A 13,301-nucleotide genomic window follows, 5' to 3' on the forward strand; every position below is an offset into this window, starting at 1 on the left:
AAAAGGTGATACATTTTGTATTTCTGTTAAATAAATAGTTTATTTTCTCCTTGGCTTTTGTTATGGTTTAGAACAGTGAACGTCTATTCAAATGGTAATTTAATCCGTGATATGAATAATGCCATTACACAAATCCTAATTGTAAACGATATCATACCCTGGCACCACTACAAAATTACTATAAGTCCATGTAAATACAGCTGATGATTTGTCTATAAAGTTATTTAAATCAGCTGCTTGATTTGATCACTCTTCTCATTCATTTGTTTACAGGGTAAATTTTGTGTGACACTGCCATCTGATGGCAGATATTCATATAGGCGCAGAGGTTTTGGCATGGGAGGCTATATGGACCATAGAGTAGATGTTAAAACCAGGTATGGATATGCCTGGTGCCCAAATTGATTACCTATTATTAAAATATATATATATATATTCACCTTTATTTAACGAGGTAGGCTAAATGATAACAAGTTCTCATTTACAACTGCGACCTGGCCAAGATAAAGCAAAGCAGTGCGAAACAAACAACAACACAGAGTTACACATGGAATAAACAAAACATAGTCAATAACACAACAGAAAGAAAGTCTATATACAGTGTGTGCAAATGAGGTAAGATAAGGGAGGTAAGGCAATAAATAGGCCATAGTGGCGAAATAATTACAATGTAGCAATTAAACACTGGAGTGACAGACGTGCAGAAGATGAATGTGCAAGTAGAGATACTGGGCTGCAAAGAAGCACAAAAAAAACCAGTATGGGGATGAGGTTGTTGGATGGGCTATGTACATGTGCAGTGATCTGTGAGCTGCTCTGACAGCTGGTGCTTAAAGTTAGTGAGGGAGATATGAGTCTCCAGCTTCAGTGATTTTTGCAATTCGTTCCAGTCATTGGCAGCAGAGAACTGGAAGGAAAGGCGGCCAAAGGCTTTGGGGTGACCAGTGAAATATACCTGCTGGAGCGTGTGCTACGGGTGGGTGCTGCTGTGGTGACCAGTGAGCTGAGATAAGGCGGGGCTTTACCTAGCAAAGACTTATAGATGACCTGGAGCCAGTGGGTTTGGCGATGAATATGAAGCGAGGGCCAGCCAACGAGAGCATACAGGTCGCAGTGGTGGGTAGTATATGGAGCTTTGATAGACTGCATCCAATTTGCTGAGTAGAGTGTTGGAGGCTATTTTGTAAATGACATCGCCGAAGTCAAGGATCGGTAGGATAGTCAGTTTAACAAGGGTATGTTTGGCAGCATGAGTGAAGGATGCTTTGTTGCGAAATAGGAAGCCAATTCTAGATTTAATTTTGGATTGGAGATGTGAGTCTGGAAGGAGAGAGTTTACAGTCTAACCAGACACCTAGGTATTTGTAGATGTCCACATATTCTAAGTCAGAACCGTCCAGAGTAGTGATGCTGGGCGGGCGAGCAGGTGCTGGGAGCGATCGGTTGAAGAGCATGCATTTAGTTTTTACTTGCATTTAAGAGCAGTTGGAGGCCACGGAAGGAGAGTTGTATGGCATTGAAGCTCGTCTGGAGGTTAGTTAACACAGTGTCCAACGAAGGGCCAGAAGTATACAGAATGGTATCGTCTGCGTAGAGGTGGATCAGAGAATCACCAGCAGCAAAAGCAACATCATTTATGTATACGGAGAAAAGAGTCGGCCCGAAAATTGAACCCTGTGGCACCGCCATAGAGACTGCCAGAGGTCCAGACAACAGGCCCTCCGATTTGACACACTCAACTCTGTCTGAGAAGTAGTTGGTAAACCAGGCGATGCAGTCATTTTAGAAACCAAGGCTGTTGAATCTGCCGATAAGAATGTGGTGATTGACAGAGTTGAAAGCCTTGGCCAGGTCTATGAATACAGCTGCACAGTATTGTCTCTTATCGATGGAGGTTATGATATCGTTTAGGACCTTGAGCGTGGCTGAGGTGCACCCATGACCAGCTCAGAAACCAGATTGCATATCAGAGAAGGTACGTTGGGATTCAAAATGGTCGGTGATCTGTTTGTTAACTTGGCTTTCGGAGACCTTAGAAAGGCAGTGTAGGATAGATATAGGTCTGTGGCATTTTGGGTCTAGTGTCTCCCCCTTTGAAGAGGGGGATGACCGCGGCAGCTTTCCAATCTTTGGGGATCTCAGACGATACGAAAGAGAGGTTGAACAGGCTAGTAATAGAGGTTGCAACAATTTCGGCTGATAATTTTAGAAAGAGAGGGTCCAGATTCTCTAGTTCTGCTGATTTGTAGGTGTCCAGATTTTGCAGCTCTTTCAGAACATCAGCTATCTGGATTTGGGTGAAGGAGAAATGGGGAGGCTTGGGCAAGTTGATGTGTGGTTGCAGGGCTGTTGACCAGGGTAGGGGTGGCCAGGTGGAAAGCATGGCCAGCCGTAGAAAAATGCTTATTGAAATTCTCAATTATCGTGGATTTATCGTGGTGACAGTGTTTCCTAGTCTCAGTGCAGTGGGCAGCTGGGAGGAGGTGTTCTTATTCCTCATGGACTTTACAGTGTCCCAGAACCTTTTGGAGTTTGTGCTGCAGAATGCAAATTTCTGTTTGAAAAAGCTAGCCTTTGCTTTCCTAACTACCTGCGTATATTGGTTCCTAACTTCCCCTAAAGTTGCATATATTCGATTCTAATGCAGTACGCCACAGGATGTTTTTGTGCTGGTCAAGGGCAGTCAGCTCTGGAGTGAACCATGAGCTATATCTGTTCCTGGTTCTACATTTTTTGAATGGGGCATGCTTATTTAAGATTGTGAGGGAAGCACTTTTAAAGAATAACCAGGCATCTTCTACTGATGGAATGAGGTCAATATTCTTCCAGGATACCCGGGCCAGGTCGATTAGAAAGGCCTGCTCGCTGAAGTGTTTTAGGAAGCGTTTGACAGTGATGAGGGGTGGTCGTTTGACCGTAGACCAATTACGGACGCAATGAGGCAGTGATCGCTGAGATCCTGGTTGAAGACAGCAGAGGTAAATTTGGAGGGCAGGTTGGTTAGGATGATATCTATGAAGGTGCCTGTGTTTACGGATTTGGGGTTGTACCTGGTAGGTTCATTGATAATTTGTGTGAGATTGACGGCATCAAGCTTAGATTGCAGGATGGCCGGGGTGTTAAGCATGTCCCAGTTTAGGTCACCTCACAGCACGAGCTCAGAAGATAGATGGGGGGCAATCAATTCACATATGGTGTCCAGGGCACAGCTGGGGGCAGAAGGTGGTCTATAGCAAGAGGCAACGGTGAGAGACTTGTTTCTGGAAAGGTGGATTTTTAAAAGTAGAAGCTCAAATTGTTTGGGCACAGACCTGGATAGTAATGTCGCGCAGCTGAGAGTGGAGTGGAGACGACTGCATTGAGAAATAGACACATCTCTAATAATATCCGACTGGTATTGCATATCATAGATCACTCAGATTTGGTCTCTGATGAGAGTTTTATACTCTTTTGGGATTTTTATAAAGCCTTTCATACAGTGCAACATTACTTTATTTTTCATGCCCTTAGAAAAGTTGTCTTTGGAGATTTATGTTGTAAAACTATTAAACTCTGTATACAAATGGTAATAGCTCTATCAAATTGAAAGCAGGTACTTATCTAAGGTTTGAATTCATGTGGGGTATCAGACACGGGTGTCCAATTTCACCTTATCTATTCCTATTAGCCACACAGTTTCTTACTTCTCATATTAAGACAAGTGTTTTAAAGGGTATTTCTATTGCAGACAGGGAGATCATTATTAGTCAGTTAGAGGATGACACCAACCTCTTTTTAAATTATTCCTCTCAGATTCCAATTGCACTTAATGTGATTCTTTCATTCATTCTGTAAAACCCTCAAACTCAACTCTGGACAGCAACCAGTTCCAATGCGTTCTTTCATTGTTCCCCTCTAATCAGGGACTGATTTAGACCTGGGACACCAGGTGGGTGCAATTAATTATCTGGCATAACAGAAAACCACCAGGCTCCGGACCTCGTAGCGGAAGAGTTAAATACCCCTGCTCTAAAACATCTGGTCTTGAGTTGAATGTACATAAAATGCAGTAAAAAACTGATATGCCCTCAATCTAAGGATACAACCACTTATCTGGGAATTACGATAACTAAGAATCAAAAGCTACATGTTTTCTGAACTTTAACGACATCGTCGTTTCAAAAGAAACATAATCATTGGTTACAAAGGGTTTTATTATTATTTATTTATTAATTGAACCTTTATTTAACTAGGCAAGTCAGTTAAGAAGAAATTCTTATTTACAATGACGGCCTACACCGGCCACCCTATGGGACTCATATGGCCGGTTGTGATACAGCATGGATTGAAACCAGGGTGTCTGTAGTGACGCCTCTAGCACTGAGATGTCGTGCCTTAGACCGCTGTGCCACTCGGGAGCCCCCAAAATTGCTGAAGAGTAGAATATTACTCACAAAGGCTGAGGTTATTTACATGCTCACTTACAGTGCATTCGGAAAGTATTCAGACCCCTGCGCTTTTTCCACATTTTGTTACGTTTCAGCCTTTTTCTAAAATGGATGAAATAAAACAAAATCCTCATCAATCTACACACAATACCCCATAATGACAAAGCGAAAACAGGTTTAATGAAAAATAAAAAACACCTTATTTACATAAGTATTCAGTCCCTTTCCTATGAGACTAGAAATTGAGCTCAGGTGCATCCTGTTTCCATTGATCATCCTTGAGATGTTTCTACAACTTGATTGGAGTCCACCTGGAAAGGCAAACACCTGTCTATATAAAGGTCCCACAGTTGACAGTGCATGTCAGAGCAAAAACCAAGCCATGAGGTCGAAAGAATTGTCCGTAGAGCTCAGAGACAGGATTGTGTCGAGAGCACAGATTTGGGGAAGGGTACCAAAACATTTCTGCAGCATTGAAGGTTCCCAAGAACACAGTGTGCTTCATCATTCTTATATGGAAGAAGTTTGTAACCACCAAGACTCTTCCTAGAGTTGGCCGCCCGGCCAAACTGAGCAATCAGGGGAGAGCTGACCAAGAATGTGATGGTCACTCCGACAGAGCTCCAGAGTTCCTCTGTGGAGATGGGAGAACCTTCTAGAAGGACAACCATCGGTGCAGCACTCCACCAAGCCACTCCTCAGTAAAAAGAACATGACATCCCGCTTGAAGTTTGCCAAAAGACACCTAAAGGACTCTCAGACCATTAGAAACAAGATTCTCTGGTCTGATGAAACCATGATTGAACTATTTGGCCTAAATGCCAAGTGTCACGTCTGGAGGAAACCTAGCACCATCCCTACTGTGAGGCATTGTGGTTGCAGCATCATGCGGTGGGGATGTTTTTCAGCAGCATGGACTGGGAGAGTAGTCAGGATTGAGGGAAAGATGAACGGAGCAAAGTACAGAGATCCTTGATGAAAACCTGCTCCAGAGCGCTCAGGACCTCAGATTGGGGTGAATGTTCACCTTCCAACAGGACAACGACCCTAAGCACACAGCCAAGACAATGCAGGGGTGGCTTCGGGCGAGTCTCTGAGAGCCTGGACTTGAACCCGATCAAACATCTCTGGAGAGACCTGAAAATAGCTGTGCAGCAACGCTCCCCATCCAACCTGACAGAGCTTGAGAGGATCTGCAGAGAAGAATGGGAGAAACTCCCCAACTCCCCATACAGGTGTGCCAAGCTTGTAGCGTCGTACCCAAGAAGACGCGAGGCTGTAATCGCTGCCAAAGGTGCTTCAAGAAAGTGCTGAGTCAAGGGTCTGAATACTTATGTAAATGCAATATTTCAGTTTTTGATTTTGATAAATGTGTTACAATTTCTAAAAACCTATTTTTGCTTTGTCATTATGGGGTATTGCGTGTAGATTGATTAGGGGGGGAAACGATTTAATCAATTTTAGAATGAGGCTGTAACGTAACAAAATCAGAATACTTTCCGAATGCACTGTATGCTACTTTATCATTACATGTCGAATATATATTTTTTAAATGAAGCTGAACATAACAAAAAAGCAATCAAAACTTTGAATGTTTGTAATTTTTACAAGGTCTTTATAAATGTATTGTCTGCATTCCCCTGGCTGTTGTTTGTTATGTTTGTATAGCCTAATCCATTGTATACTCTTTTTTGTTTTTTTCTATATTGTATATTTTGAATTGCTTTGCAATAAAAAAACACAATTACAAAGAAAAGAAAGATAATAAAAAGATAAAAAGAAAAAAAAGAGGCAAATGGATTTGGTTCAGTCAGTTTATTGTCCTGATGATGAGCCCTTCCCAGCTAGCTAGTTTATGCTGGCAACAACAGCAAAATGGCACTAGTTAAAACTTGTAAAATAAGGTGATGTCAAAGATTATGGATAGACTGACAAGATACATGTCTCTCTTCCCCAACAATGGGAGTCGTTGTCCACAAAACAGCACGGCGGGCTGTACAGGATAGCTCCCGCCTATCCTTTCTTTGGATTGGTGGATACATCTCATTATTGTAATCCTTTCTTGATGTCAATTGCCTGTATTCAATGGAGAGAAATGCTATGTTACTAGCCATCTACCATGAATATGCATAGCCATCTCGACTGCAATATAAAGTGTTTTTTCTCAAAGTTGCCGGGATGTCACTTGTCCTACTTATATTAGTACACTCGTAACAACTTAAGCATTACAAAACTTCTATTCGATCAAATAAACCACACATAGCAAATAAGCCATACATTTTTTGTTGTTGACCAAATTCCACACTCTCAATTGACTTCCATACAAAAATGTGTTGCTTGGTTGGCAAAACAACAAAACAACGCCACATGCTGGAGTGAGACAGATTTCCAGCCAAGTTGGACCTCTCTGTACCTCTTCCTCTCTGGTAATGTTTATTTTGATGGTGTGAGGGAGAAGTAATGACAAGTTCAAAACAACTGGGAACTTGGGAAAAACGACCTCAGTCTGGGATTATATATATATTTTTTTACATCATCCAAACTTCTTAATTCCAACTCTGGAACTCGGGGCTCTTTCTAGAGGTCCAACTTTCTGACCTGAAGATCACTGATGTCACAGGAGGTTGGTGGCACCTTAATTGGGGAGGACGGGCTCGTGGTAATGGTTGTAGCAAATGAGTGCAATGGTATCAAATACATCACGCACATGGTTTCCATGTGTTTGATGCCATTCCATTCACTCCGTTCTAGTCATTATTATGAGCTGTCCTCCACTCAGCAGCCTCCACCGACTGACGTCATGATTTGACCTCATATTTTTCTGAGTTCCAAGTTGTCTTGAAAGCACCATGACTTGTAGTATTGGTTACCATCTGGATGTCACCGTGACATGCCAGTTAGCTAACGCAATGACACACCAGTGTGAATGACCAGTGTAACGGATGGTGTTGTATCAAGGTGCTTCCCAGTTCCCACTGTTGCTTCCCACTGGGCAACAGTTGCTTCACCGGGCAGCTTTGTCACATGTTGCTGGCAGTAGCTATGTGGACAATTTGTTCCATCCCACTTAATTTTGTTTCGAGTAGGATAGCAACCTACAAGATAAATAACTTGTAGGATTAACGCCGCGTTCACGTCCTAGTCGGAACTAGGAAACTTATTATTATTATTATTATTATTTTTTTTTTTTTAATAAATTTTATCCCCTTTTCTCCCCAATTTTCGTGGTATCCAATCGCTAGTAATTACTATCTTGTCTCATCGCTACAACTCCCGTACGGGCTTGGGAGAGACGAAGGTCGAAAGCCATGCGTCCTCCGAAGCACAACCCAACCAAGCCGCACTGCTTCTTTAACACAGCGTGCCTCCAACCCGGAAGCCAGCCGCCCCAATGTGTCGGAGGAAACACTGTGCACCTGGCCCCCTTGGTTAGCGCGCACTGCGCCCGGCCCGCCACAGGAGTCGCTGGAGCGCGATGAGACAAGGATATCCCTACCGGCCAAACCCTCCCTAACCCGGACAACGCTAGCCCAATTGTGCGGGAAACTTACATTTTAGACTCGCTAACTGTTTGTAATTATAAGTGTGCCGCCTTCAACCAGTTAGCAAGTCTGAAGTTTCAGAGTTTGCTAGTTCCGACCAGTACGTGAACGCGGCATGATATTGGTATTTGGTAGGGTAGTGTTGTGAAGCTGTGGGACAGCTTGTAAGGGAGGACGTCACTAAATCATGAACTAATTGCTCGCACCAGTGTCTGCTTGCAAGCACCTGCCCGGAACTCTGAGAGACATACTGTATATATGGCAGAGCCGAGAGTGCAGGCAAGTCTTGGCGGGGGAGCTGTGCTTTTGATGAACATTGGACTTATAGCAGTGGAGGCTCCTCAGAGGAGGAAGGGGAGGACCATCCTCCTCAGTGAATTTCATACAAATAAAAATAGTGAAAGATAAAAAAGTTATCCTTTTTAGATAAAACTATACTAAATGTATTCACAACAAATCAGCTGTCTGTGACCAGGCGAAAAAACCTTTCCAAGCCAAACCTTCATATCATAACCACTAACCGCTACTCACAGCCTACATCGTTGTCACCATATTCACTAACGCCAGTCAACATAACTACTAGAACTAACACATTAGTAAACCCGCTATAATCATCAAATCAAATGTATTTATATAGCCCTTCTTACATCAGCTGATATCTCAAAGTGCTGTACAGAAACCCAGCCTAAAACCCCAAACAGCAAGCAATGCAGGTGTAGAAGCACGGTGGCTAGGAAAAACTCCCTAGAACATAATCATGCAGTACAGTCAGCAAGTAGTTTAGCAGTTACACTGGTGGGCCCCGGTGATAATAAATTAACAAAACCGAAAGCTTACTTTGACTTGGAAGAGTTCCAGTGTTGGATAGACATAGCCAGCTAGCTAACATAGCATGTCTCTCTGTTTGAGTCAGGTGTTTGAGTAGGCTAAACTAACTAGCGAAAGTGGAAAAAAATACTACGAAATATAGCTAGCTCTCTCTCTCTCTCTCTCTTAGTTCTCCTTCATTTTTAAATAAATACATTTGTTCAAAACTGTTACACTACTGTCTTTCTCTGTTTTTTAGTCAACTACTCACCACATTTTATGTACTACTACAGTACTAGCTAGCTGTAGCTTATGCTTTCAGTACTAGATTCATTCTCTGATCCTTTGGTTGGGTGGAGAACATGTCAGTTCATGATGCATGTGCTCTGATAGGTTGGAGAATGTCCTCCGGAAGTTGTAATAATTACTGTGTAAGTGAATGGAAGGGGGCGAGAAGCATGAGCCTCCTAGGTTTTGTATTGAAGTCAATGTACCCAGAGGAGGACAGAAACTTTTTAATGTTTCACAATTAACAGTTTTATGAAATGGAACACATACACTACATGATCAAAAGTATGTGGTGTGCTCATCCAACATCTCATTTCAAAATCATGGGCATTAACTTTCAGTGATACCCATCCCGGATCCGGGAGCATCCTCATCAAAAAAGCTGACTAGCATAGCCTAGCCTAACGGGACAGGGATATCATATAATATAATTTTCATGAAATCACAAGTCCAATACAGCAAATGAAAGATAAACATCTTGTGAATCCAGCCATCATTTCCGATTTTTAAAATGTTTTACAGCGAAAACACAATATGTATTTCTATTAGCTAACCACAATAGCCAAAGACTCAACCGCATATTTTCACCATGTTTCTACCGCATAGGTAGCTATCACAAAACCGACCAAATAGAGATATAATTAGTCACTAACCAAGAAACAACTTCATCAGATGACAGTCTTATAACATGTTATACAATACATTTATGTTTAGTTCGAAAAATGTGCATATTTGAGGTATAAATCATAGTTTTACATTGCAGCTACCATCACAAATAGCACCGAAGCAGCCAGAATAATTACAGAGAGCAACGTGAAATACCTAAATACTCATCATAAAACATTTATGAAAAATACATGGTGTACAGCTAATGAAAGATAAACATCTTGTGAATCCAGCCAATATTTCCGATTTTTTAAGTGTTTTACAGCGAAAACACAATATATATTTCTATTAGCTCACTACAGTAGCCAAACACACAACGCAATTTACTCCCTGCAAAAATAGCTTGCACAAAACCGACAAAATAGAGATAAAATTAATCACTAACCTTGAACAAATTCATCAGATGACAGTCTTATAACATCAGGTTATACAATACACTTATGTTTTGTTCGAAAATGTGCATATTTAGAGCTACAAATCCTGATTATACATTGTGAATACGTAGCATCGATTCACCAGAATCTCCAGAGATATTTTGGACACTCACCTAATCTGACCAAAGAACTCATCATAAACTTTACATAAAAATACTTGTTGTATGGCAAATGAAAGATACACTGGTTCTTAATGCAACCGCCGTGTTAGAGTTTTTAAAATAACTTTACCATAACAAACAGCTTGCGTTATTGCGAGACAGCGCTCGCCAAAACGGCAGAGAATAGGAATCAACATTTTCCACAGAAATACGAAATAACATCATAAATTGTTCTTACTTTTGCTGAGCTTCCATCAGAATCTTGTACAAGGAGCCCTTGGTCCAAAATAAATCGTTGTTTGTTTTAGAATGTCCTTTTCTTCTGTCGAATTCGCGCCACAATGCTAGCCAAGCTTGATAGCGTTCCCATCTTCTCTCTACGCAAAGAACGGAAAACTCCAAAAGTCCCAATAAACGTTGAATAATCTGATAAAACTCGGTTGAAAAAACATACTTTACGATGTTATTATCACATGTATCAAATAAAATCAGAGCCGGAGATATTCGCCGTGTAAACCGAACGCTTATCAGAAGACAATATCGAGGTGCTTCGCGCGCCTAGGTAGAGAAAGGAAATTCCTGACCTGCCACTCCAAAAGCTCTTGTTAGACCTCAGATCAAGCTAGACACCCCATTCCACCTTCCACTGCCTGTTGACATCTAGTGGAAGGCGTATGAAGTGCATGTATATCGATAAATATAAGCCAGTTGAATAGGCAGGCCCTGAAACAGAGACCCATTTTCAGAATTTTCACTTCCTGTCTGGAAGTTTGCTGCCAAATGAGTTCTGTTTTACTCACAGATATAATTCCAACAGTTTTAGAAACTTGAGAGTGTTTGGAGAGTGTATGGAGTTGGTCCCCCCTTTGCTGCTACAAGAGCCTCTGCTCATTTGGGAACGCTTTAAATAGATGTTGGAACATTGCTGCGGGGACTTGCTTCCTTTCAGCCACAAAAGCATTAGTGAGGTTGGGCACTGATGTTGGGCTAATAGGCCTGGCCCGCCGTCGACGTTCCAATTCATCTCAAAGGTGTTCGATGGGGTTGAGGTCAGAGCTCTGGCCAGTTCTCCTGGCATCCGCCAAACCCAGATTCGTCCATTAGACTGCCAGATGGTGAAGTGTGATTCATCACTCCAGAGAACACGTTTCCACTGCTCGAGTTCAATGGTAGTGAGCTTTACACAACTCCAGCCGACACTTGGAATTGTGCATTGTGATCTTATACTTGTGTGCGGCTGCTCGGCCATTGAAACCCATTTCATGAAGCTCCCAACAAACAGTTATTGTGCTGACAATGCTTCAAGAGGCAGTTTGGAACTCGTGAGTGAGTGTTGCAACCGAGGACAGACGATTTTTACGCACTACACGCTTCAGCACTCGGCGATCCCGTTCTGTGAGCTTGTGTGGCATATCACTTTGCGGCTGAGCCGTTGTTGCTCCTAGATGTTTCCACTTCACAATAACAGCACTTACAGTTGACCAGGGCAGCTCAAGCAGGGCATAAATTTTACGAACTGACTGGTTGGAAAGGTGGCTTCCGGCGCCGACAGAGATGGCCGCCTCGCTTCGTGTTCCTAGGAAACTATGCAGTATTTGTCACGCCCTGGCCATAGAGAGGTTTTTATTCTCTATTTTGGTTAGGCCAGGGTGTGACTAGGGTGGGCAGTCTAGTTTCTTTATTTCTATGTTGGTGTGGTTCCCAATCAGCTGTCTATCGTTGTCTCTGATTGGGGATCATATATAAGTTGGCCTTTTTCGTTTGGGTTTTGTGGGTAGTTGTTTTCTGTTTAGTGTCTGCACCTGACATGACTGTTTCGGTTTTCCCTCTGTTATTTTGTTCGAGTGTTTTGAGTAATACATTTATCATGAACATTTACCACGCTGCGTTTTGGTCCACTCCTTCATACGACGATCGTTACAGTATTTTGTTATTTTATGTGTTATTTCTTACATTGTTACCCCAGGTAATCTTAGGTTTAATTACATACAGTCGGGAGGAACTATTGGATATAAGAGCAACGACAACTCACCAACATTACGACCAGGAAACGACTTTCCCGAAGCAGATCCTCTGTTTTGCCCACCACCCAGGACAATGGATCGGATCCCAGCCGGCGACCCAAAACAACGACGCCGTAGAAGGGGCAGACGGAGCGGTCTTCTGGTCAGGCTCCATAGACGGGCACATCGCGCACCGCTCCCGAGCATACTACTCGCCAGTGTCCAGTCTTTTGACAACAAGGTAGATGAAATCCTTCCAGAGAGACATCAGAGACTGTAACGTTCTTTGTTTAACGGAAACATGGCTCACTCGAGACACGCTATCGGAGTCGGTACAGCCGGCTGGTGTCTTCAAGCATCGCACCGACAGAAACAAGCATCTTTCTGGTAAGAAGAAGGGCGGGGGTGTATGCCTTATGATTAACGAGACGTGGTGTGATCATAACAACATACAGGAACTCAGGTCTTTCTGTTCACCTGAATTCCTCACAATCAAATGCGGACCACATTATCAACCTAGAGAATTCTCTTCGATTATAGTCACAGCCGCATATATCCCCCCCAAGCAGACACATCGATGGCCCTGAATGAACTTCATTTGACTCTATGTAAACTGGAAACCACATATTTATGCATTTATTGTAGCTGGGGATTTTAACAAGGCTAATCTGAAAACAAGGCTCCCTAAGTTCTATCAGCATATCGATTGTGCTACCAGGGCTGGCAAAAACCCTAGATCATTACTATTCTAACTTCCGCGATGCATATAAGGCCCTCCCCCACCCTCCTTTCGGAAAAGCTGACCACGACTCCATTTTGTTGCTTCCAGCCTATAGACAGAAACTAAAACAGGAAGCTCCCGCGCTCAGGTCTGTTCAACGCTGGTCCGACCAATCTGATTCCACGCTTCAAGATTGCTTCGATCACGTGGACTGGGATATGTTCCGCATTGCGGTGAACAACAACATTGACGAATACGCTGAGTCGGTGAGCGGGTTTATTAGCAAGTGCATCGGCGATGTCGTACCCACAG

This window comes from Salvelinus namaycush, chromosome 28 (genome assembly GCF_016432855.1).
Source record: "Salvelinus namaycush isolate Seneca chromosome 28, SaNama_1.0, whole genome shotgun sequence".
NCBI classification, from domain to species: Eukaryota; Metazoa; Chordata; class Actinopteri; order Salmoniformes; family Salmonidae; genus Salvelinus; species Salvelinus namaycush.